At 45.9% G+C, this 26,599-nt stretch overlaps 1 protein-coding gene across 2 annotated transcripts in view; it reads left to right on the plus strand.

Moving 5' to 3' along the window:
- Positions 1-352: 352 nt before the first annotated feature.
- The window catches only part of TET3 (tet methylcytosine dioxygenase 3), a 1,124,040-nt gene continuing 1,097,793 nt past the window's right edge, over positions 353-26,599 (plus strand). For both annotated transcript variants that reach the window (XM_069617646.1, XM_069617647.1), the window contains exon 1: positions 353-965. The gene's annotated coding sequence lies outside the window, so the exon portion shown is untranslated. The remainder of the gene's footprint in view (positions 966-26,599) is intronic.

The raw sequence follows: 26,599 nt of genomic DNA on the forward strand, positions 1-26,599 counted from the left end.
ACATCAGAATATGGCCGTAGCCGCTTGAAGGTGCTTTGTAATGGCATTTAAGCGTGTAACGTGAATATAACATGTTGTATTTGAAATAGCTCAACCCACCCACTTTTGGCGGGTGTCACCGGCCTTGAAAGCAGTGGAATCACCCGCCAAGTCCCTCATACGCACATTCACTTCTATGGGCCTCTCACCCGCCAAAAAGAAAATCGGGTGTTTTCACCCGCCTTGCTGACAAAAAAGGTTGAGAGCTAATTTGTTTTGTGACTGCTGAACGTGTTGTATCTGGGCGTCTTAGTGCTGCATGTATTAGTACCGTAGACCTAGAGGCGTGTGTGGGCCTTTAGGTTTAGTTGTCTGTCCGCTCTGTAGTTCCGTATTGTTTTCCGTGCTGTACCTGCCTGAGCTACTCATTAGTTGTCTCTTCGCGAATGCCTGTAAGGCTGCTGCTGCGTGGCTCTCGGAGATGCTCGCGACGATGTGTGCTTCTTCCGTGGTGGCTCTCTGTGCAGTGGCTGCGGTTCGACCCAAAGCTGCGAGCTTGACAGTTGGATATCGCCGTGTGGCAGATGCGTCATGTGGCTGTGCTGCGGTGACAGGGGGCCATGTGTGTTCCTGGTTTGCTGCTGTTGACAGCCCGGTCTAACAACAACATAAATCAATCCTCGATGCTGCAGGAGGCCCGTGCGTCTGCTCAGGCCGCTCCCCTCGCCAGCCCTCTCTCCGCCCCTCCCCGATCCATAGATTCTAGTCCTGGTTTTACTTTCCGCTCGCACTTCCCTTTTGTTCGCCTCACATCTGTCCTTTCCTGCCCTCCCCCACGGTCGGGATCAGACAGAGACGCATTGTTTGCCCACCCCACCCCCGGAACCCGAGGAAGGGTCGCTCTCCCGCGGTGCGGGCCGAATCTGCCGCCGCCGGCCGGTGCCATGCCGCCATTTCCTGGAAGTCCGCTGCCGTGGGGGTCAGAGGTAAGCGGAAAGGAAGAGGCGAATCGAGGTTATTCTGTGGGCCGACCTCACCCTCGGCATGCCATTTACTATCTCGAAGGCTAAAGCCTTATACATTTACTATCTCGAAGGCTAAAGCCTTATACTTGCGAGTGTCCCCAGACCCTGCAGTCCTGTAGGTTTTCGAGGCCTCACTGCAACCGGCGAATTATGTGTACCAACCCCTCCCCCATTGCTCCTTGCACTGACAAGAACGCCCCTTCTCTGGCTCACACGATTCTCTGTAATAGCTTACTACCCCTACCCTGTATTGATTGCCCCCCTTAAAGACAGAGATGGGGCGCGCTACCCCACTTGCTCTGGCAAAACGGCGGCGCTGAGCTACCATCCCAGCTGACTAAACCCTATCCCACACCCAACACCACTCCCCCCTCCTCTCTGCTAACGAAGCCTTATAGTCATATACCACTATGCACAACGGAGCCCATAGCTACCACAAAGCTGTTCTGCACTAGACACGGCTGCGTGGACGTGCTGCACCATTGAACTAGCAGCGCTTCTTCAAGAGTTAGCACTGCTCCGAGGTGACGGAAGAGGATGGCTCCACTACTGGGGAATATCCAATGTACACAAAACGTCCCTGCAATTAACCTGCTTTGCCCTGCTGCATTAACAAGCCACCGCGAACCTAAATCCTTTCTGCTTTAGCGATCGACCTCTTTTTACGAAGCTATGCGTGGGAGCAATTCTTAGATAATGGAAGTTTACTGTACAATCCGCGAGCAATCCCCCCACCGCTGCTGGACTATTTAGAAGACCTCTGCTGAACATTTGGCATTTAAATAGATTGATGCGGCTATTTGAGCTATACTAACGCTCTATAGCACTGCTTAAGCTGAAAATACCATGGCCTACTGAGTTGCATGGTAAGGGGCATTGGGCGTGCTACGGTTGTATATCTAAGGCATGCTGTCGCCGTGTAAGAGGCATGTGGAGCTCTGGGACCTCGGTGCAACAGCATGAGCCTGGTGTTCAGGAAAGCCTGGCACACCTACAGTGATGCCGACTGATAATCTGGTGCAGCTGCGAGAGCCAATGTATGGTTATGATCTCCCACGGGACAGCTCTGTGTTGAATATTCTGGACAGCTGTTGGACTGCAGGACAGATATCGTGAACTTACTTGAACTTTTCGTTGACCCTCATTAGCCTCGGTGAAAGTTTACAAAGTCATCTGTAGGAGCATGGTCATGTTGTGTCGTAAAATAAGGGTCAATTGAGGGTTGGCCTGTGCTTTGTCTGGACAGTATCTCCGGCTGCGGGTCTTCATGTGTCGTGTGCAGAAGACTTTCAGCACCTGGATGCTGCTGGATCTCCCCCCCCCCCTCCCTGACGTCAGAGTCCTGTTCTACGTGCCAATGTATGAAAGACTCAGCTAGTCCCGCCGTGAGCTGTGACAGCGCAGGCTCCTCGCCATAACTTATTGCGCCTGGGTCAGACCGTCTGTTCGCGTGTGCAGTCTGTCACGCACACTCCTGCTTTGTGGTGCTGAAGGGTGAAGGGACCGGCTTAGCTTTCTCAATGCATCTGTCTCTGGGCCTTTGGATGAGTAGGTTTCCATAGGCAGAGAGCACATGGCTTTAGTCTATCTTGAGTCCCGTTCCATATATACCCCCCTCCTACAGCCTGTACCGTAAAATAAATCCGCTTGTTCTGCTAGCCATCCATCCCATCGCATTCTCTTTTGCATAGTTTAATTGGAAGGAACCTTCAATTCCTTCAATAACCTAGATACACGCATCATGACCTGAGGAACTTGGACTAATGAGTGCTATTGTTGTAAGTTGTATTGACAGCCAGTCTATTTGTTGAAGAGTTCTCTTGTCATTATTTGTAATCGGGGGGAAAAATACTCTGCGTTTAGTTGTGCAAGGAATGTCCTAGGACAAGCAGGGTTGAATTTACGTAGTATCTGATGCCATGAACGGGTAACACTCCAAGTAAGCGCTCTAGGTAACACGTTCATCAAGAGTACCCTCTCTGCCTTTAATGTAGCAGGACGTCCCACCGAATGCTTATAACGTGGCACGGAAAGGAGTAGCTCTTGCCTGCCAGTAATGCGGAAGGTGGTAGTGTCGCTTGCAGGGGTCCAAGTATACCCGACTTGAGGTCAGCTTCTAAATTGGTAAAGTCAGGGATCTATGCCTTTGCCGAGGCATAAAATGAACTCTTATCGGACCCTATCTCTCTGTCCCTTATGTGGCCCAGTGTTACATCCGCTCCTCAGTGTGCGATTGGGGTGGATGGTACATTCTTCATATAGTGTTGTGTGGCAGAGTTGCCGCCTTTTAGTTACCGGACTACCGAAACTGCAGAGCTTGTAGCGCAATAGGTTTCTGCATGTGTCAAGAGACCAGATCCCCATATGTATGTTTTTTAGGAGAGTCCGTTAACAGAATTGTCATGTTTGTATCACTTCATGAATGCAATGCATTTGCTTAGACATATTACAGTATCTCTCGGGAGGTTCCTCACTCCCACATCCTAAGTGAATCTAGGGATTTCTCCCTCCCCCACTTCTAATGCTGCTGGGACAGATTTATCTCAGATATTATTGTGGCCAGGGGAGTTTCTAGTCAACTTGGTGCCCAGGGCGAAACCTCAGAATGCACCCGCCCCCAACTGGCACACGTCACCGCCAAACTACCTCTGTTGTGCGACAAAATCCCTCCTCAATATGAATAAATAATTGCTATATAAATGAAGCTGGTTTCATTACATTGTAATTCAAGTACTTTACAGAAGAATTCTAATGTGAAAATACAGCGTTTTCTGCACAAGTAAATGTTTTTTCTGTCCTATACACTTGGTAAACAAGTCTGATAAAAGGATTATATGTGTGAATCTCTAAATTCATAACTGATGCATGGCTTGGTGCTCGTATCACGGTTCACAATACTCACCCTAACATTAAAATGTTTGTAACCATGAACCATACATGCTCATTTGGACAGTTTACGTTTTTGGATGCAAGTATAAAATAGCTGCAACATCTGCCACTCAAATGTGGTACAAGGGCTCTTTTGCTTCTAGTTTCTGAAGAACTTTAGAGGAGGAAGGGCTGGGTCTTAGTATGGGCATGCCCAACCTCAATACAGAAACATCTTTAGGGAATTATATCTACAGAGTGGGCAGAATACCGCACAAGAGACCCAATAAACTAATCGTATCATATCATTGTTGCACAGAAAGGCTACACTGATTATGATATGATCGTTTATTTATATAGCGCCTATACACATTGTGTTTCAAAGCGCTTCAAGGCAAGGGAGGGAACAAGGGAAAATACAACCACATTCTTACAGGCCATGAACAGTAAGGGTGTGAAATTAACTATCATACTCGGCCTGACAACATTTCAGATAGTGCAAGAGCTAAGACATAGATAAGGAACTGAGGGGGAGAGTGCGAAGGAAATGGAAACAGACAGGCGACTACCGTACTAGGCCTGACGACATTTCTGGTAGAGCTGGAGAAAAACAAAAGGTGAGGGAGAGGGGTGCAGAAAGGGAGGGGAGGAAAAAAAAAAGTGACTATCATACTAGGCCTGACGACATTTCAGATAGTGCTGGAGGCGTGGTGGGGAGGAAAAAAACAGTAATGGGAGGGTGGAGGAAACAGACGAGGTTGCTTTCATATTAGGTCCAGGGACAATTCTGATAGAGTAAGTGCATAGAAGAAAGTAAGTGGAGGAGATAGGAAAAGGGAGAAGGCAAAGGAGGAGAGAAAAGAGAGTAAGCAGTCAAAAAGAGTGGAGAAGCAAGTGTGGAGAGCGAATACAATTTCAGAAGTCATTAGTAACACATAATGTTGCAAGCCAGGATACAAGATGAAGATGGGAACAGCATGATTCAGGGCCAAGATGAGTACAAGATGCAAAGGAAGTCCAGCATGAGAGTTGAGAAAGAGTGACGCACGTGAATGAATGAAGTCCATAAAAGTCAAATCCAGCATTGGCCACAAGACAGTGATGGTGAAGGAAGGCACCAGGTGGGCGGGTCTTGTTAACTGGTGAAAAAGAGCAGCAGGCAGGAAGGTAGCAGGTGGGCGGGGCTTAGGCCAGGTGACCTAGATCCACTTGCACCTGCTCCCCATCTGCAAAGGAAAAGAAGCTGGAGGGCTCCTTAAGTAGGGAAACAGAGCGGCAAGCAGGAAGGCACCAGGTGGGCGTGGCTTGCTAAGTGGTAAAAAAGAGCAGGAAGCAGGAAGGTACCAGGTGGGCGGGGCTTGCTAAGTGGTGAAAAAGAGCGGCAAGCAGGTAGGCACCAATTGGGCGGGACTTGCTAAGTGGAGGAAAAGAAGCTGGAGGGCTCCTTAATTAGGGAAACAGAGCGGGAAGCAGGAAGGCACCAGGTGGGCGTGGCTTGCTAAGTGGTGAAAAAGAGCGGGAAGCAGGAAGGCACCAGGTGGGCGGGGCTTGCTAAGTGATGAAAAAGAGCGGGAAGCAGGAAGGCACCAGGTGGGCGGGGCTTGCTAAGTGATGAAAAAGAGCGGGAAGCAGGAAGGCACCAGGTGGGCAGGGTTTTCTAAGTGGTAAAAAAGAGAGGCAGGCAGGAAGGCACCAGGTGGGCGGGGCTTAGGCCAGGGGACCTAGATCCACTTGCACTGCTCCCCATCTGCAAAGGAAAAGAAGCTGGAAGGCTCCTTAAGTAGGGAAACAGAGCGGCAAGCAGGAAGGCACCAGGTGGGCGTGGCTTGATAAGTGGTGAAAAAGAGCGGGAAGCAGGAAGGCACCAGGTGGGCGGGGCTTGCTAAGTGATGAAAAAGAACGGGAAGCAGGAAGGCACCAGGTGGGCGGGGCTTGCTAAGTGGTAAAAAAGAGAGGCAGGCAGGAAGGCACCAGGTGGGCGGGGCTTAGGCCAGGTGACCTAGATCCACTTGCACCTGCTCCCCATCTGCCCACTGAAAGGATTGTACCCCTTTCTAACTCTAGCCTGACCAGTAATAAACTGATTAAGCATTTTAAACAAAACCGGCTTCTGATGCATAGTAAAGGGTCCACAGTTCCTCAGTCACTACCTCCTCACTGTTACACAGGCCCCGGGGGTTATTTCGGCAAAAATAGCATGGCATGCTCGTTGGAGCCACATACACAAAACATCCCAGCGTGCTCTTGTATGGACATTGGGCACATCAGACAAAACAGGTATGTGTTCTGTTACATAAGAGAGCACAACACAGACTCCTTTAACCAACCAACTGGGTGGTGACTTGTGCACCACTCAAATCATTGCTGAAAACATATCACTGCATTGATTTGCCATGGACTACTGTCTGCACAGTGACACACAATGAACTCTACTTTCCTAATCAAGGTGCCAGGTGACATTGAGTGGCCATCTGGTGTGCACACTAGGCAGTGGCTGGCTTGTTTAGACAATTGAAAGACCTTTGATGCTGAGCAGAGGCATTTAATTTAGTCCATGTCCTAAAGAGGCCACTAGAATACTTAAGCAAGAAGATTAGAGTTAACCTTCCCAGGGATGCGCCACATGTAACTAAAAATAAAAAATGTTATGGTGTGTCAAATAAAGAGACATAAAAATAAAGAAAATAGTTTAAAACTTTTTCTGTGCAGCAAGTTAGTTCTTTGAAGAATCCATGGGTTTGCAGCTAACTGATATTGTGCTGGCCCAGTGAATACAAATGCCCCATGTTCAGTTCTTAGCACTGAAATGTTAAGCACATACTGTGTAAAAACAATGGCTTGTTAAGGGAGCCATCACTTCTAAATTGCCCCACTTGAAAGACTGTCAGCACAAAGAATGAGGGGCACGGGCTGTGTGACTCCAGAGCACATCACAGGCTGGTTGGAATATGCTGCATTCCTTTGTTTGCATATATCCCCAAGTCAGCCGACCAGTTGCACATCACAGAGGCAGAGGAACACCCACCGGCACAGCACGCTGCTGCTGTCCGGCAAGCTCAGATTTCTGGGTGGGACCCTTACTGCGCCCACATCTTGAGCTATTTAGCTCTTTGCCCCAGGTCGTCGCCTGCTCCGCCCGGGCCAAGAAACTGGGCTGGTTGTGGCTGGTACCGATCCTTGACCCCTGCTTAGCCCCCAAGTGTTTTTGTGCTTTCTGCTTTGAATATTGTTGATTGGTTGTTGCGGTGTGGTGAAGTGTGTGCAGTTTGCTGTGAGAGAAGTGGTTGTGTGGGTTTTTGTGTGAATTAAGTATGCAGAAATTAGAGGTTTTGAATATTGTCCGAAGTATACTCTAACCCACACAGGCATTTTGGCCATCCAAACACTAATGCGGTTGCTCACATGTGTCTAGTATTCTGTTAAACCCTATTAAATTAGCTAGATTTGGGGTTGAAATGCTTACTGTGGTCGGTGGAAACATGCCAGTCTGCACACGAATGATGGGGTGCAAATCACTACTTTCCTCTTGTATGTGCTTAGACTTGGATTCGTTCTCACGTTTTCTCGATGCACACAGGTCAGCTGCTCATGGCCTTCCCCTTGAAACCCCACATAGTGCACTACCTGGAGCAGAGCTTCCTCGCTGTCCCGTACAGGCCCTTCCTTGTGTCTGGTACAGAGAATTCTGCCTCTAGCGCCATTATTCCTTGTTCTGCTCCGCAGCTGTAAGATGCCCCTGCCCATGCGTGTCTGTCATGGACACGGATTCCCCCTACCGCCTGTTGGGCGGGAGCATCCATGCCTCCTGGGCACAGCGTGGGAATCCCTGCGACAGATTAGCAGGTCTGCAGACCTGGCCTTGATCCCAGCATCTCTCTCCGCCTCCTGGATGTGCTCACAGGCCATCAAGTATATCTTGCCAATGTTTACTTCCCGTGGATGTGTGCTGGCCTTCGACTCGCTGCCTGGAAAGCAAGCGTGCTGTGCTGCAGGGTGACGTCGGGAGCTGATTGAACGTTGCTTCGAAGGTGGCTTTCCTGTAAGGCCTAATGCCTGCTATATTCATGTATGTGAACATGTAAGCTAAGGGACAGGATTGTGGGGAGCGGTGAGACAGATGGGACAGACGGTGTGATATTGGGTACTGAGAGGATTCCTTTGAGAAATTGTGAAATTTCTCTGCAGGTCTTGGCCCCTAAAAGACCTTATGCAAGGAATTGCCTGATATTTAGGACTACCCTGGGCCAGTCCTCGCCAGCTTTTTGGAGGCCACTGGCCGAGGCTTTTTAATGGAAATGAAATTGAAACTGAAATGTTTTAGTAAAGTTTTGTAATTGTTAATGTTTTGTTGTATGAAGTAACGTTTAGGCCAATCCCCCCCCCCCCCCCCCATTGACTCGTCTTATTTGATGCCTTGTTCTGTGAAAGTCTGCATTTCTGTTAGTCATATGACTTCTTGATCAGTGTCTCTGACGTGTGCACCTACCAAAGTCACTATTGTCCCCTCATCATTTGTTGTTGATTTTAAGGAGTTAAGTTAATTTGTGCTGATTGAGGATTATTGCGGAAGAGTATTGTAATTATAAAGGGGGCACATGTATGCAAGAGATTTTTTTAAAAAATAAATCTTTAGGTTTGCAATCCTTCCTGAGTCAAAATAAAATCAATTTCTGAAGCATTGAATAATCGAGCAAACTGCTTCCAACATACTTATGTAAGCACGAAATAAAGCACAGAAATGTAAATTGACAAAATAAGCAGTTGGTGAACATTTTCTAAGTGGTTTACAGAAAATGCACAGAGCAAAAATGAACTGCTTGTTAAAGTGCTCCTCACTGTTTGGTAAATGAATTTAAATTTTTTATCTTCTTTCCATGTTAAACATGCATTTAATTTTGTCTAGATTAGCAATTTTTTAGCATGGTTTGGGCCGATTACCAATTAACTGTAGCCTTCAAGAAAATGGATCATGCCGAAATAGGACTGACCGATAGAGGTTTAATAGACTGCGATCATGTCATTTACCTCATTCCTTTCTTGATGATATGGGAGAAGATGATTTATTTAGATGGGACTTTGAGGCAGCTTTGGATGAGATCAAAGAGATGATTGCCTTGTTTGTTGGGTCCCAGAAATGGTCGACATGTGTGCTAAATAGATTTCTCACGGTCTAAGAAACGGGAGCTAAATGTTCTTGTTCATAGAATGAAGAAACGAGTGTTTGGCTATATGATTCTTTCTTGAGATGTAGTCAAAATGCGTACGAAGTACAAGAATTGGATTAGGACCCATAAAAGCTCCACCCGTAGTGCCCAATGTCAAATTATTTTTACAGCAATTAAGATCTAGTGATAGTTCTGCATTTTGGTACTATATGCATTTGCACAGCTCTGGTAATGTAAATATGGAGATTAATCCGATATCTGAGAAATCCTGGCTTGAACAAATTAGCAGATTATACTTCAGAGAAAAATTGGTTGAGAAAAATATTGAGAATTATCTACATCAAGGACCTTGGGGGTCTGTTAATGATTCCTCTTGGTATTCCCATACTTAACTAGCATCAATGAAAACGTACTCACAATTGGTTGGTTCAGTTTCTTGCTTGTGTTGACATCTTCTGAATGTGATGAATTGTGAGAGCTTCCCACAGGGTGTCCAGAGTCCAGATTCTGGGCTCTGTGCACCCCGGGGGCTGCAACCCCGGGAAACCCTCCACCCTTGGGAAACCCTCTTGGGGCAGAAAACCTGGTAGGCAGTGGAATTGGCTGTTGTGGCGAGGCGCTGTGAGGAAACCGGTTGTAGCAGCGAGTAGCCGCGTGAGCTGTAACTGGCTGATGCAGCGAGTCGCCGAGAGGAGCTGTGTGGGCTGCGAGCTGTGTGGGCTGCGTGTATGTATTCCTTTTGAGAGAAGAATGAGGAATCCTGGATACTGCAGTCCTGAAAATGGTGGATGAGGTTCCGATACCGGAACGCGGAATGAGGAAAGTTCTGAATGGAACGGGCAGAGCGGGGAATGAGACAAGAAGAGACCAGAGAGGGGGTCCGGAATCAGAAGTAAAGAGGGATAGGCAATTAAAGTTAGAAAAGGAAGAACAGAAAAACGGAAGGTGAGCAAGCATGAAAGGTAGCACGATATATACATCAGGCGAGCAAGAAAGGATATAAAGGGGCATAGAGAGATATGAGCCAAAAAGAAACTGGAGGAAACAGCAGGAGAATAGAGGCAGAGCGGAACAGAGCATTGAAGAAAGGGCCGCTAAGGAAGTAGCGGTAACAAGTTTTACAGTGCCGTTCACAAGGCCAAGGGCAGAGTGAAGTGGAGCGAAGTAGCAACGCACCTGCCTGTTCCTTCTCTGTAAAGAGATAGGAACGGTAGGAAGCAGAGGTCGCCATTTTGGAAAAAGACTATACCTGCTTATTGGTACTTTTGACACAGAGCTCAGGAGGCGCCATCTTGGTTTCCATCTTAGATACTGTGGGTGATGTCTCTTCCATCACATCCATAGAGACTGTGTGGGCCTTCTAACAATACTGCTGATTATATCATGGAAATATTTTTGAAATTAAAATGTTCTTGTGTTCCGGAGTCAGACCAAGTCCCCAACACTACCCTTTAAAGCCTCCCCTTATTCTGGGCCAATTTATTACATAAAATCTTTTTTTAAATTGCTATTGTCGACCAGATGCCTAGGAAATGAAAAAAGATCCAACTTCATTCCCATCCATTTAAAAAAAAAAGGGCCGAAATATGGTGGCAATAAGTATTTGCTGTTGGCTTTGACTGATTCTAGCTCTAAAAGCTTTTCTTATTAAAATAAATGAATGAGTGGGCATTGAATTACGAGCTGCTGAAATCTCAGCAAACCAGCTTTTTACATTTTTTTTTAAATGTTAGTTTATTTTTTTAAACTTTCATTTGTCTCCAGTTTTCTGAGGTTTACTTTTTATTTTTTATTTTTATTTTTTAAAACATTACAGGTTTGCCAAGGCTTAGAATTTCTTGTTGGCATCGTCTGTTCTCCGATCTTATAGTACGTCCCAAGTCTGGATCTTTGGTCAGAGAGTTTGTTGCACTCCATCAGTAAGTGAAAGAGTGTTTCTGATTGTTGAGTATCTGAGCAAAAGTGGCAGAAGTCTTCCTTTGGAGGAATTTGTCTGGTTTTGGCTAGGTAGAAGCGGGTTGGTATGGTGTTCATAATGATTTTCAAGTATATTGCTCGCATTTTAGCATCAGGAAAAATGGTCAGGTAAGATGGTAGTTTGTTGATAGATCTAATATCAGTCTTACATTGTAGATTCAGGGTGTATTTTGTTTTCTCTTCCAGGATTTTTATCCAATCGTTTTTCATTATTTTTGTTTTCGCGTGTTGTGGTCGTAACGTGAGCATTTCGTGGGAGATTTCTTCTGTTTTCATAAATTGCTCTAGATTGTCTTTCCATTTGGCAAGCATTGTGTTGTTCATTGCTCCATCATGAGTCTTCAAGATTTGAATTGCCGGTGTTTTCTCGTCGATATAGGTCTAGTTGTTTCCGTAGGACGATTGAAGTGATGGAATGTATTGCTACTTCATGTCTAATCCTAGGCATTGGAAAGGAAGGTGGCAACTGCAGGATCTTATGCCAGAAGGAGGCTTCTAATTTTGTCCAGGCGTAGTCTGTTGCATTTATCAAGGCCTCTGTTCCATAGACTATTGTTGGAATGACTTTCTGTTTATAGTATGTAGTTATGGGTTTGAAAGAGTATTTGCCAAATTGTTGCTGGATCGCACATCCTTGTCTTGCCAGAGATTGGATCCTTTGTTCAGAGTCCACTCTTTTTCGTATTTGGATTGTTTTATATGGATTCCCAGATATTTGAATGTTGTCACTTCTTCAAGCTGGTTGTGGTTTAGATAGATTTTTAGTTGTTTCCCATTGTTGGTCGATTTGATAAGTTGCATAATTTTTGTCTTCTTTGTATTAATGGTAAGTTGATTGAGGTTCATGTAGTTGCAAACCAGCTTTAGGAAGGGCCTTGGAACTATGTACAATATTTGCACCCTACTTTATCTTATTAGAACTACTTTAGCTGTGAAAGGGGCTAAACGTTATATATTGTATGTGGATTATGCTGGAGCTTTTCACACAGTTTCTTGGGATATGTTGTGGAAAAAGTTAGATGGATGGGGCTTTGATCCTAGTTCGCTTAACTCAATTAAACAACTGTATTATGACACCACTGTGAGGGTTAAACTGAATCATGAAGGATTATTATCCTCTCCTATTATGACTAACCGCTGATTAAAACAGGGCTGTGTCCAGGCTCCTGCGCTATATAATTTATATGTGACAGATCTACATGAAACCCTTGAATAATGTGGTAATGCCCGCCCCCGCTCCCCTAGTATCCCAGCATTGGTTCTTGTCCCATAAACTGGCTCTCATATGCGGATGGTTTCATTATTTTGTATAAGACGGCGATTGGTCTTCAGCATAGTTTAATGATCTGAATATTCTATGGCTAGATCTGAATTTTCTATGGCTAATGATTTAATTATTAACCTAAAAAAGACCAAAATAATGGTCATTTTTAAGCATAGGATTTACTCCGGTAAATTCATCTGGAGAATTGATGATACTTCAATTGAGGTGGTTGATAACTATATGTGCTTTGGTGTCACAATTAATCATTGCTTTAATCGTAGTATATTAGCTAAAACCACCATGCCAAAAATATTTTAAAAATCTCATATAATTGAAGCATTTATCTCTTCACATGGAGGTTATTCCATCGAAGATTTATTGAAGATCTATATAATGAGTATTATTCCAGGGATTTTATATGGTCTAGAAGCCTTCGATGAGAAAGAGGTTACATGGTTTAATTTACTTGAAGGTAAATTATGCCACTCTTGTCTGGTCCTCCCTAATTCTTTTCCTGTGGAAACGATTTGCAATGAACTGGGATTGACATTGTTAGTTACTCTGGAAGGTGGCACATCGTTCTTTATTTTTTTAGGATGTTGGATAATAACAAGGGATTTGAGACTTTGTATAGTCAGTTTAATATGTTGAGGGGGTGAGGGTTGCTGTCTCCACGGAATTGTAGATGCGAGTCGAGCATTTTCATGACTTGATTACTTTTCAAATTGATACACGTTTCAATTTGGGATATTCCTGAAAAGAAATAATTGAACATAAAGCCATGTTAATGGATAGAGCGGGCCCTTTTCCCTCCAGAGCTCCTGTGAGAGCATATAGCAGCCTCCATCTGCCAGTAAGCATAGAGGTCTTCTTCCTCATTTGCCTTCCCCGGCAGCCCTCCGCACCGCCCGTGTTTTTCCCTGCACCCCCTCCTTCCCCTTCCTGCCAACCACTTCCGTTGTTTGTGTAGGGCTCCCTGAAACCCATTTAACTGAGAACCCCAGCGTAGCATTGCTTGGGCAGCCAGCTAAGGGCTCGAGGCAAAGGGCTCATCTGTAGGACACCTCTAGCTGCCTGTTCGCCATGGGCACACTAGACAGCTGCAACTACCAGGTAGTGTGGTAGTTCAGAGCATGGTCAGTGCTGTGCCTCTGAAACCCTGCCCCTACCATGTGATTCTTGTCACTGTATTGAATCCTGCTGTGCTCCAAAGCTAGCCACTGTATTGTATTTAGATGCATTTTTTTTAAATCTGCTTATTGGCATTTTGAAATCGCAGAACAAAATAAGAAAAATAACTTGATCCAGTTTTACAATCACACAATGCGTGTACAACTCGACAGCAGTTCTATGTGGAAAGACCATGTGACAGCCAGTATAGTGACCACCTGCGGTGTCCGTCCCTAATGAACCCCTCCCATCCCCCCTCACCTGCAGCATGTCTCAAGGTGGCAGGTCATGAGCATTCCATGCCAACCCCATCTCATTATAGTCCTCATTGCGCCTTAACTCTTGATTGATCTGTCCCCCTGCTGCCACTCATCTTTGCAAAATTGCGGTAGCATGGGGCCTCTCGCGCATTTCCAAGAAATCACCATTTTGATAATAGTAGGAGGAAAGCGTTCACCTTCTTCCTGCATCCCTTCTTCTTCCCTCTCAGTAAGACCCACAACAAGCAGACTTTGGGGAGCATTCCGGTCTGCCCTACCAGCAGCGCGTTTATTCTGGCAATAACATTGCTTCGGAAGTCCTGCATTAATGTGCACTCCCAAACCATGTACCAAAAGCCTGCCATATCTGAACTACACCTCGGACACTGGTGTGAGGTATCATGTGCAGTTCCTGGGGAGTCATGTAAGCACGAAGCAGAATGTTTAAATTAATTAACTTGAAGCAGGCATTTCGAGACACCTTATGAATCTGTATGCATATTTATTTCCCACTCTTTCCCTTGAATGTCATCTCCATTTCTCGATCCCACTTTTCCTTTACCTGCAACTGGGTCTGGGGTTTGCTATCCTGTAAAGCCATGTATAATCTTGAGATAACATGTCTTTCGGTCCCTATGGTAAGTATGGTATGAAGGTTTGGAGTGGCTTGGGGTTCCTCCACTATGGAGTCCCACTTACTTGAACTGCCCTAGGCATTGGAAATGTTGCAGCCCACTCAGTGAATCATAGTTTAACGGCTTATTGAGAAGCCACCCTCAACACAGGGGAGTTCCTTCATTCCTCACTCAAGGTTTTATGCAACAAACAGTTTAACTGAGTTTGTTTTTCAGCCCTACATCGGACACATATCATGCCCCTTGGGTACCTCCCCCGGAGCTACCAATGAGCCAAGAACCAGGCCATTGTACAGGAAATATATTTGTATTTATTTAAATTTAAAGTAGTAGAAATCGCATAACTACACACGCCACCTTCTTTGTGGCTCACCATTAACTTCTTGTTACACAAATCAATTATACAAATTAGTTAAGAAAAAAACCCACAAATCACAATTCTTTACTTTCTAGACATTTCACTTCAAGAAATAATTAAACAATTACAAATGTAGTGCTGTGCAATTTTTATTTTCCTGCAGGCTTAAAAGAAAAACTCACAGTTGGGTTTCTGTAGGACAGACCCCCCCCCCCTCCACTGAAAGGCTTGTGTTAGGAGAAAGTTGGACAAAAAGATTGGACTGATTTTAAGAACAACACACCCCTTTTCCTTTAAAGAAGTCGGGGTCAACAGGACACAAAGGATTACCCAATTAAATTATACGCTATTGTTTCAGTGCACACTGGGAAGTGAGCTTTGTTAATTTCAAATTTTAACAAAAATCACCCCGTAGTGTTCCACCAAATGGGGAATTAATTACATTAATCTTTGTAGTTGTTCTAGACAGTTTTGCCCCATCTGCCCACTATAAAGTCGAAGGATCTAAGGCAAGCAGACTCCCCCACCTTTTGGTTTTCCAGGGCTTCTATTTACGAAGAAAGCCGCTGCTTAAAGTTCAGGACAGCCAGATGCATGTCAGGACACTCTGGAAAGATAGGGCAGGGGTCTGGTTACTCCACTTGCAAGGATGGCCTCCCACTCTACACCATAGGACCCAGTCAGCGTTTAGGCGTTCCTAGCAATAGACCGCTCCACCCAGATGCACTTGCAGCAATCCCCTCTGGTGTTTTCTTGCGGCTGTCAGATTGTACGTTGCAGCAGCACTCTTTTGATGGTAAATTTCTGCAGCACTGTCCTTTTCTCCTAGTACAGTCCCCCTTATGTAGCAGCAACAACGCCACCAATTTTACAATCTGGGGGGAGTACCCTGCAAGAGGTGACGCAAGTAGGATTGGACAGTTACCCTTCTCTCTCCTGCCCACTCCAGTCACTCTCTATGGATTGGTTTAAGAGTCTGGAGCAGACCTGTGGCCGCTTAATTTACAACCCCCATTTGTTCTCCTGCCAAATTTTTGCCAACACTTAACTGCTATAATATATATATTTTCTGATTCAACTAATCATAGGGGAATTAAATAAGACGACAGCCAGGTATGCACCTTTTTGCACGGCCATGTAGCAATTTGCTTCAGTTTCCGTAAAAAGCACAACATTTATGAATATGTAATATATTACTAATGTTCACCAACTCTCACATTTGGAACATTTTCAGATCAGCCAGAAACCTTGTTTAACTGACGTTCCCTAACACGTAGGTGCATGAATATTATATCTCCAAAATCCTGGGAATGATCTATAAATGAACAACATCCACCTTATGGTTGCTGGGGGGGGGGGAATGTCTAAATTATTTTCTAAATTAATAGTAAATATTCATGTGGGACAAATGGCAAGTCTCCTGCTTTCATGCTATATGGTCTCATTGGGTCAGCCTGTAGCCAGAGTTTGTATTATTCTCTTTGTTTTTGCAGCTTGCTCTTTAAAGTTGGTTGCCTGTTTGAAGTTGTAGCACCCAGTCTTCACGCCTTTTAGTCATTCTCCAGCCAAGGGGAACTTGACGTGCAATAACTTACCTTCAGAGCCAGCAAGTCTAGGGAACACTGGGCTTTCCACACCTTTAGCAGGACACTGTATTGCAGTTTGTAATTAGCTGGGGGATGTAAAATCCAGACTGGTAGTGGGGGATTTCTTTATGAAGTGTCCCACAGCCAGCAAAAGGGCTTGCCTCTGACTTGGGGACACTTTTTGATGAAAACAAAGTGGCTTTTTCTTTCAAATGTCTTCTGGTATTTTGCATGCGAAACATAATGTAATTAACTTTTTCTCAACTCGCACCATGTCTTTCCCCTGACATTTTTCTGTTGGCAGTGGTACATTTTCACATTTATACTGCAAAGCCGTTTTTGTGCCTGTGTTGAAAAATCCTGCTTTTCATGTGAAAGGGACTTCAGTTTGGGGCACAGTAGCAAGTTCCCACCCTCAAAGAAATCCCTGATTGTGCCACACATCTGACATCACCAATGTCCTGTATAATTGTCGCGACTTGCATCTGCCCTCAGTGGTGTATTGGGGCTATATCTCTCTCTCCTATCCACAGTCTGCTACGTGTTCTGTTCCACGCCTGTCTGACCACCGTGCTTAGACAGGAGGACTTTGGCATCTCAGTCTCCCTCCACAGCTGTTCATCCCTGTGTAATACCTGCCAGGCCGTCCCATCAGTATTTTGTCCTTGCCCGTCTCTTTAGCATCCCACCTAGTGACATGTAATGGGGACATTAAGAAATATAGTCTGGGAGGGTAAATTCACCCTCTTTGGCGTGAATGCTGCAGTGTGCTAAGCGTTGCTCTGTCGACTCCGGGCCCACAGTAATTCTGCTATCTTGTTGTCCCATGTTTTGAAGAAGGGGGTTCTGATCGTATGTGTGATGTTTACGAACCGACAATAGTCGTGGGAGGATTATCATTTTGCAAATGATTTTACCCATTACGGACAAGGGCAGTTTGTTACAGAACATTATTCTGTCTTCAATGTTGGCGAGCACCCTACCCACGTTGTATTGGAACATGTCGGCCACTGAGTGGTGAATCTGGATGTCTAAATATCGAAAGGAGTCAGGCCTCCCCCCTCTACCCCCCACCTCTGGGAGAAGCTTCCTCTCCCTCCAGCTGATCCCTTGAGTGTAGCCACTGAATTGCATGAAATCTGTGCTGAAAGCATGCTACACTCTGAAGTTTGCCACTGTACTAGGCATCCTGCTCTCTTGCATACCTTCCAAGTACCACTCATCCGCCCTAAAGTGCCAGCTACATTACACACAAACCACACATCCAACACAACAAACATCCGGAAACAACAAACAACTCAGCCAATGGGCCTTGCCCCTCCCGACACAACAAGCAAATTCACGTATTCAAAGCAGACACGCAGAGACACCAGTTTCTGATGGTTCTGCAAGCACCAACAGAAGAGCACAAGATCTGTCCTACCCCTCTTCCCTCAATAACCTACCCGCCCTCTTTCTTACAGAGCCACGTACGTGCCAGGAGACCATGTACATGGTAGCGGTGCACAGTATAACGCAACATAACATAACCGAGGCATTCAATGAAAGTGAGATATATGGAATACACTAGACCAAGCTTTCCTTTTAGTTATTTAATTAAGTCAAATTTACAATTGAAATATTGTATAATGCGTCTTAGAATTCATTTATTACATATTAATGAATTTATTGGTGCTTGGATTTTTTTTTAATTTGAAATGAGAATCTGTAGGTTTTGCAAGAAAGGGATTGAAACCTCTAGACATGTACTCACTTGCTTTCCAATATGAATCAATTTGTAGAAGAAAGTATACATAAAACCTGTCAGTACTCTTGACTCAAACTGAGACGGATTAACTTTGGCGGAATATTTTATTATAATTTATTTTCTTCCAGTTAACTCATTGATTATTACAGCAGTTGCTTATTTTACTTGGAAGCAATTTGAGAAGCATATCCTGGTAAAACCTAAATGTCTAATTTTGTGTCTTTTTTGCCATTCCTAATATGTGGATCTGTATATATGATTGACTGTTGGAGATTGTGACTATTTATTTTGTTTGTATAGTGTTAAATATTGTATCTACTTAACATATATAAAATTATATGGCCAAATTCTATCCTATGATTAAACAGTGCTTTACAAGTCGGAAGGCATGCATATGTAGCTATTGGGGGACAAGGACTGTGTGGTCCTAAAGCAAAAATGAGGGCCATACTCTGTGCCTATTTAATAACTGGCTGGAAGTGCCTGCACCAGTGAACTCCCCCTGACCCCCACCCCCTACATCCTCCCTCGCCTAACCAAACTGTAGATAATATTGCTACGGAAAATTGGACTCGAGTTTACATCACACCCTTGTTAAGAAACAAGAACTGGTGCTTTGTTGTAGTTTCGTGTTTCTGGCTGCCATGCTGGATCTTTGATGTCAATAAATCTGTGATGTCAGAGTGGAATGTTGTGAGTGATTGTTCCGGGAGTGGCAGTTAAATCTGGGTGTGGATGGGCCAATGATTGATTTATTTATTTATTTATTTATTTATTTATTTTTTAGTTCTGCCCTTTTTATATATTTAGTGTTACCGATAGCTTTAACTAAGATGCTCCCCTCATGGGCTTGGAGTATCAGCGGATATTAAAGCTACCTGTATACTGAGATCTGCATCCTGTGTCCTCCGTATCATATAGTGGACAGACCTCACTTCACTGGTAACAAGGTCATCTTTATTGGTTAGGAGAGGAACCGGTAGAGAGTGTGCTGTCGCAGGGGGAGCAATCATTTGTTTAAATTATTATTTACTTTGAACACCCCCACACCCACCCCCTAAAGGATACATCTACACTGCAAGAAGCAATGTTGGTGATATTTATTGAGGGTTCCTTTGTTTGTCTAGGAACCACTGCTGTTGGAGAGGGTATACCAGGTACATTTCTAAGCTCCCACAGTGGGTCATGTAACAGAGCAGGGTTAACCTCTTTCAGTCCTGCATGTTTGTAGAGGGTCTGAGCAACCAATCTTGCAAGTGAGAGCAGGCCTCCTGGTAGTGCTTGTGCTGTCATTCAATGACTGGAGATGTTTTCTGCAGGTGGAAAGGCGGGACTGCCAGTGGCCATCAGGTTTGGTGCGGTGCTCAAGCTGGTCTCAGTAATCTGTGCTGGACGCTCCTTTCTCTTTGGGAACCTCCAGCACACTGGTGACATCATAAAGTCACAGTGCAGTCTGGCACCATAACGTAAACGTAACTCTGCGCCCCAGGCGGGTCACAGATGGCGTCACCACGCAAAGGTGGGCAGAGTACTGTTGATGCTCAGCGAGATGGTGCCTCAGGGTACAGTTTCTGGAATCAGACGGAGGAGTTGCACTCCAGCTCCAAGCACATCTTGGTTTCCATTCTGAGTACATTCAAACATTCTGAGGCAGACTTGTCCTACTCTGGATCAGGCAATAAATCACAAGTGATATCAGGTGGACAGATGTGGGGGCGGGGATAGTCCACTGGAAAAGATACGCAGCACTGGTTGCATGGGAAAGGTGGTTGCGGTCTCTAAACTGTGCCTCTCAAAGGCCTTTGCATAAAAGGCTCCATGGGGAACGTCTCCTTCGATACGTAGATCTGTAGGGAGTGCGTTCTATAACAAAACTGAGTTAACTGGAGCACATCAGATAAGTTGGGAGGGAGTCTGCACTGCAGGTAAACGGATACAGGGGGCTCCCCTCCACCTGGAAAGGACTGAGCGAGGGCCGGGAACAAAAACCAACCATGCGGATTCCGCCTAATCAGTGTGGAATCTGCAAGGTCAACCCTTTGTTCCTGGCCTTCAGATGCCAAACCAGGGAAGGAAGACAGAGGTGCAGCTTGTTTGCCACTTGGGAGCATATTTAGGTGAAAGCAGCCACCAGGTGTCCTATGTGTGTCACAATTGGTAGGAAGCTGGCTACCCAACCAGACATTGGTATTTTCTTAACGGGTGTACAGCAGGGTGACCCCGCATTGTGGGCACTGGAAAAAAGGGGGGTAACCATTAAGGAGAGTAGCAGTAGCAGTAGTTGAGTTAGTGTTCAAGGCCTCTGCTCTTTTACTGTGCTCTGTGCGATGGCCTCACAGAGTTTTGTTAGGGGTTTCCGTTCTCCTAGGTGCGTGGAGAGGGCTGATGTCTAGGTTTGGGAGGCCTGTGTGTAGGTTAAGTGGTGCCAGTGGTCCTTCATTTTGGGTTACTCACGGTTAATTCGTCCAGGTCATTTGGATTTATGGATCTAGTGTGGGCCGAATAGGGTTGGTTATCGGACTGTGGGTGCAGGGTGGTCTGCATGGAATGGTAATTGGACTGCTTGGTTGTCCACATGGGGTGTGCATGGAATAGTGGTTGCACAGGGATCTGCAGGGTCTGTATGGGTGTGAAACGTTTTACTTGATGGAAAGTTTTCAAATGTAATTTGTTGACTTATCAGTTAGTCTGTTTTGGGGAATAGCCATGTGGGTTTCCTTTTCTGGGTTTGGGATGGTGTATTAGCATTGCGTTAGTGCACCATCATTTTCAGGTTTGGGGGTACCATACGTTTTGTGGTTATGAGTTAAGTCGTGGCTGGTCTCATTAGTTTTTGGTATGCCAGCACAACTGGCGTGTTCTGTGAGAGGTTTGAATCATCTTGATGTTTGTAGTGGTGTTCCAAAGTTCTGCAATGGCTGGTTGTGTTCCAGAGTGGGTGTTCTTATTTTCAAGTTCAATTGGTTTAGGATGTGGTCTATGCCACAGGCCTCCTGTGGCATAGACCACATCCTAAACCAATTGGGTACAGAAAGGAGGAGGCTATTCCCCATAAAATATGAACATTTTGCTATCGGCTGGAAAGATTTGATGTAACTGCAATCACCAATGCTATGCCGTTGTTCTGGTCGAGGTTGGTTCTATTGCTGTTGGGGTGCTGTTAGGGTTAATTTGGTCTGTTTTAAGGCGCAGCTTATGTCGTAAGCATTTTAGGCAGCAAAGGAGCTGCATTGGTGTATAGGTGGATGCGGCTAGTTCACATGGATCCGTGCAGCAGGGTGCTGTGTTTTTGGGTGATCACAGGTTGCAGTGACATTGCAGATCGCTTGTGACTGAACTCTTCATGGCCTGGTTGGTGTTCTGTGGGTGATCATGTTGTAGTGAGGGGCTGTGTAGACTGGTGACTACAAGGCCTGGTTAGATGTTTCTTTTGTATGCGGGGTGGGATTGTGTTGGTAGTTCTATCTGGTTTTTGGCACTATGCTGTATGCAGTGAACATGGGTCCATGTTTTCCTCAGTAGTTTTGCTCTTGTTTCCTTTGTTGCCCTTTGTTGTGCATGGCAGCTGGTGCATGGCTGTTGGTTTTTATTGGTTGCCTTTTCATTTTCAGTGTTCAGACTGCACACAGTGTGAGGCTGCCTTACATTATTGCCTGATGTATCTAGGTTCTCCTTCATCAGCTTACATGGTTGCCACTTCTGGGTTGAGGTGGTGGACATTATTATTTGTGGTGAGGATTTGAGGAAGTATGAGAGTGCCCATGCTGGTCTTGTTCCTGATGCTGGGGAGCCGGATGTTGTGCTGGGGACTGTTTTGTTGTTTTGTGTGCTTCTTGGTGTGTTTGCATACTTTTCCTCGCGACCAGAAGTGCGAAAGCGGCCCCCACAACTTTGCCCTAGTCTTGACATTTTCAGGCACAGATTTAATCAGTGAGAAACAGCTTTTTTCCCTAGGTGTTGCCATCAAGGTACCTACGTCATTGCATACACTGTCTAGACAAACTAAAACCAGCGGCAATGTCAAGAGTTTTGGCTTTTGTGTAGCCATGGGATGGGCATTTTACTGGCACTACCAGAATGGTACTGCCTTGTGTGGTAGGTCGGAAGGTGACAGACCAGTTTTAGTTGTTTAGTATCTGATAAAGTAATTGGAAAAGGCCTAGTTATCCCTATGCTATGGATTTCTCTATCTAACAAAACAAACTAGTGTGCTCCACGTCAGAAGTGAGTCCACAAAATAAATAATCTGTCTGCCATCTCAAAATGTAACCTCTTCTGGCGCTACTACTAATCGGACCCTCCAGGACATTGTGGCATGAAATGGCAAATATTGTGGCACAAATTTACTGTGCCATTTTTGCTGGCCATTTTGTATTAACTGGAGGGTGTAAGATTCCCACATTGCAGGAAGGAGGCAGAGTGCAAGGCTACAATAGAGCCAGGGTGTCATTATTCTGTATCTTTTGTATTAATTTAATAGGTAGAGTCCCAGATGTCTCTGGCTTGGCAGAACCGTGTATGTTTTGGTTTAATGTGCATGCCTATTTAATAGTATTAACTAAATTGATAATTATGAGTCGTAATGCTGAAAATATTCCCCTTTTTATGTTCTCCAATTCCCCGAACACCCACACACCTCTCACCAACACCCATCACACATCTCACCAACTCCCCATCACAACTTGCATTGCTGAATCTCTCACTCTGTCATACACATACTCCCATGCTGTGTCACACTGCCAAGTCACAATTTTCACGCCCCTGCCACACTCCAAATCATACTCGCAGCTTACGCTCTCCTATTCCTCCCGCAGTATACAGACCTTCATTCTTTTGTGCTGCTTCTGCATCTTGCATCCTTTCTCCCATTCTATCGCGCTCTTCCCTCATCCTTTTTCCCAATCTGCAGCTCACTGCCTCTTTCCGGCCAACCGCTTCCTCTCTGCTTTCTGGCCCACTGCTCCCCCTGAGCACACACTCCCTCTACTTTCTGTACCTCCGCTCTGTTGGTGCGGGCGAGGGAGGCAGGGCCCAGATAAAATGTATCAAGGATGCGCAAGGAGCCCAACAATGGTCCGACCAGCAGATACTTCAGACCTTCTCAAAATTCTACACTGACCTATACATGCCACACTCCGAGCATGGTATACAAGACACGCATGATCTACTGGTTCAGATACCTATGACGAGCATTGCCCAATCCACTAGGGAACAGCTTGATACCCCGATCACACTGGACGAAATGGTGCAAGCCATTACCGAGCTCCTGTGGGGCAAGGCCCCCGGGCCGGATGGACTCGCTATGGAATTTTATCAGGAGCATGTGGCACTTCAGGCTCTGAGAATTCTGGAGGTTTGGGCAGAATCACTGTGTGTGTCCACTTTCTCCCCCACCCCCCCAGCTCCCCCTCTCTACAGGAGGCAATTATAACACTTCTCCTCAAGCCTAGCGATGCATGCGGCTCCTACCAGCCCCTATCATTTATGGATATAGACACAAAGATATTTGCCAAGGTTATTGCGATTTCTCCCGATCGTGCCATACTTGGTTCATGAGGACCAGAGCGGCTTTGTCCCGGGGCAGTCCACTGCTCTTAACATCAGACGCCTCTTTTAATGTGGTGTCCAGGATTGATCAAAAAAGCTCAGGCTGTGGCAGTCACGGTGGACTTCCAGAAGATCTTTGACATGGTCTCTTGGCAGTATATGTGGGCAGTCCTAGAGAAAATGGGAGTAGGTCCAAACATTATCTGGTATATTAAATTACTTTACACATGCCCCATGGCTAGAGTCCTGGTCAATTCTCTAAGCTCATCATCCTTTGCTCTGCTGAGGGGCACTCGACAGGGCTGCCCATTCTCCCCCGTCCTTTTCGCCCTTGTGCCAATTGCGGACTACACCAGAGCATGGCATGCCTGCAAAGTAATACGCCTAAAAGATACTCCTGAGATAATCTCTGTATGCAGATGATGTCCTGCTATATATTAGGAATCCAAATATCCATATCGACTCCATTATTCGTGACATCACGAGAATAGGTACCTTCTCTGGTTTCACAATCAACTAATTTATATCAGAGGTTCCCCCTCACTAGTTCAGCAACCCATGATTGAATACCCCCTCCGCTGGTCCCCGTGTGGTATTCAGTACCTAGGGGTCCATGTATCACTGTCCAAATCAACCCTATTAACTGATAACTATACTGCTGCTGCACAATATACTGAATCAAAAATGACGAGGTGGCGCCCCCTCCCACTCTCATTAACCGGCAGACTCGCTGATTAAGATCCTCTTGGTCCCTAAACATCTCTACATATTTGCGAACGTTCCGGACTGGCCTGGGAAACGATACTTTGACGAGTTACACACATTGTGCGCACAGTTCCTGTGACATGCTGGGGTGGTCCATAAAAAAAATGGACACATATGACTCTTCCATACAAGAGGGGGGGATTCACCACCCCTTATTTGGCATTATACTGGGTTGCGGCACAGGCCCAATACGCCACACACTGGTACAAATTCCCAACTCCTCCACCTCATGTCAAACTGGAGAGACTTGACGTGGCCAAGGTAAACATCATGTCAATAGTCTTGCACCACAAGTATGAGGTCGACACTCTGGCTGACTCCATTGCATCCACACTGATGGCATGGAACCGCCTACTTGCTCCGGTGTCAGAGGTGCACCCCTACTACAAATGGCTCCCAATCTGGGGATTTCCAGTGCTCGAACCCACACACGACCAACTTCTGTCCCAACACTGGCTTGCACTGGGGTATTAAGTGCTGACTGACCTGTTTCCTGTGGGGAAGTGTATCACTCCAAAGACATGGGGTCCTGGTCAATCCGGATCGGTGCTGGTGTCATGATTCCTGCCCCCAGACCCCCGGCATATCGGGCTGGAGCCAGGTCACGGCCACCTAGTCGGCCCCTAAGGGCCTCTCCATCTCCCCAGACACCTACTTGGACTCAGACTTGGCGCCTTTGGCACCAAGCTCCCACACAGTCCTGAGAACCACTTAGTATTGGACTTACAATGTATTATGGGGCAATGGATGCCCCCATGTAATTCAGTTCCTTGAACTGGATGAGCGGTCTAGTCTTTTGGGTGTGGCTCAGCCCAGGGATACCTACAAACTATTTAAACCACACTCGGCCTGAGAAACATGCTTTGCGTTTCTCTGCACCTGCAACGTGACACTCGCCATGCTCGGATCTCCTGAAGAGGCCCACTTGTTTCTTCAGCGCCAGCGCACCTGCAAGAATAAGAACTTTGTTGCGAATACTCAACTCGAAGAGCATCCAACTTCTATCCAGCTCTTCCCAGTCTTGCGGATTCCTACGGCCTCGGCACGCCACACCCTACCAAAGGGGAGAAGAATAGCAGAAAAGACGTTAGTAAGCATTCTGCAATACTTAGCTCTCTCGAATTTGCAAATGGAGTTTAATCCTTAGCTGAACTCCCGTCGATCGGACAACTTCTGCTCCGGAGCATCCCGCCGATCTGAAAAAGGGGAAAAGACACATCAGGTTAGCGCAAAACATTTTAAGAGGCGCTGCACATCGCGTTTTCTCACCGCAGCTCATCTCCTCAGCTCGCTTCCATGCTGGGTTATTGCAGCACTTAAAAGGACACGGAAAAGACGAACATTGGTTAGTGCTATGGAAGCCAATAAGCATCACACTTCGCATTCCTACTTACTTCAGCAGCGCATCACCATCCTCAAGACCTTCATTACCTAAGGAAAGAAAGACACAGTATTAAAGGGACTAGAGCCATCAGAACTTTTTTTTTAAGACGCTTTCCAATTACCGGTCGGGCTGAAGCCGCAGCAAGCCCCGTCCGCCAGGCCTGTGCCAGTGAAGCAACTAGGCACCCTCCAGCCCGCATCACACAATGCACCCCTGCATCGAAGACGGGACGGAGAGCGCCCCACATCAAAAAACAAGGTGAGGAGAGGTCCGGGGGAAGGTTGCGACCCAGGGAACAAAATGGGGGCCAGACAAGCAAGACCAATAGGGAATTGACCTCTGATAATACTGTGTTTCAGGCCCGGTGCTTGGTTGAGCAAGTCCAGGGAAGGGTTCGAAGTGGTCGGAAGTCCAGACTGGCTGAGTGCCGTTCCCGTGGATAGCAGGTGAGCGTTACAGCTGGAGATGTTACAATACTATAGACTTCGGGCTGCGGTGCCTCATATGTGGGTGTCCTACCCGAATGAACCCCCGGATACGCCTGAAATACAGTACATAGCCAACTCTGGTAACGCCAGAGGAGTGGTTTCCTCGCTATATAAACGCTATTAACGAAATCTCCAGACAAAGCTTGCAGTGATTGGGCTGGCGAGCTTGGACTTGAGATCTCGGATGACTTGTGGAAGAGGATGTGCTCCCACACACACAGTGTCGCTCAACTTCAGGTACTGCTGCATGCAGTACAAATCTCCCAAATAGATTATACTATACACCCCATAAAGTCACGAATTTCGCCCGCAACCAGACACACACCTGCCCTAGATGCCGCTCTGAAGGAGCTGATCATATCAACATGTTTTGGTCACGTG

This window comes from Ambystoma mexicanum, chromosome 10 (genome assembly GCF_040938575.1).
Source record: "Ambystoma mexicanum isolate Mex_15411 chromosome 10, UKY_AmexF1_1, whole genome shotgun sequence".
Taxonomy (NCBI): domain Eukaryota; kingdom Metazoa; phylum Chordata; class Amphibia; order Caudata; family Ambystomatidae; genus Ambystoma; species Ambystoma mexicanum.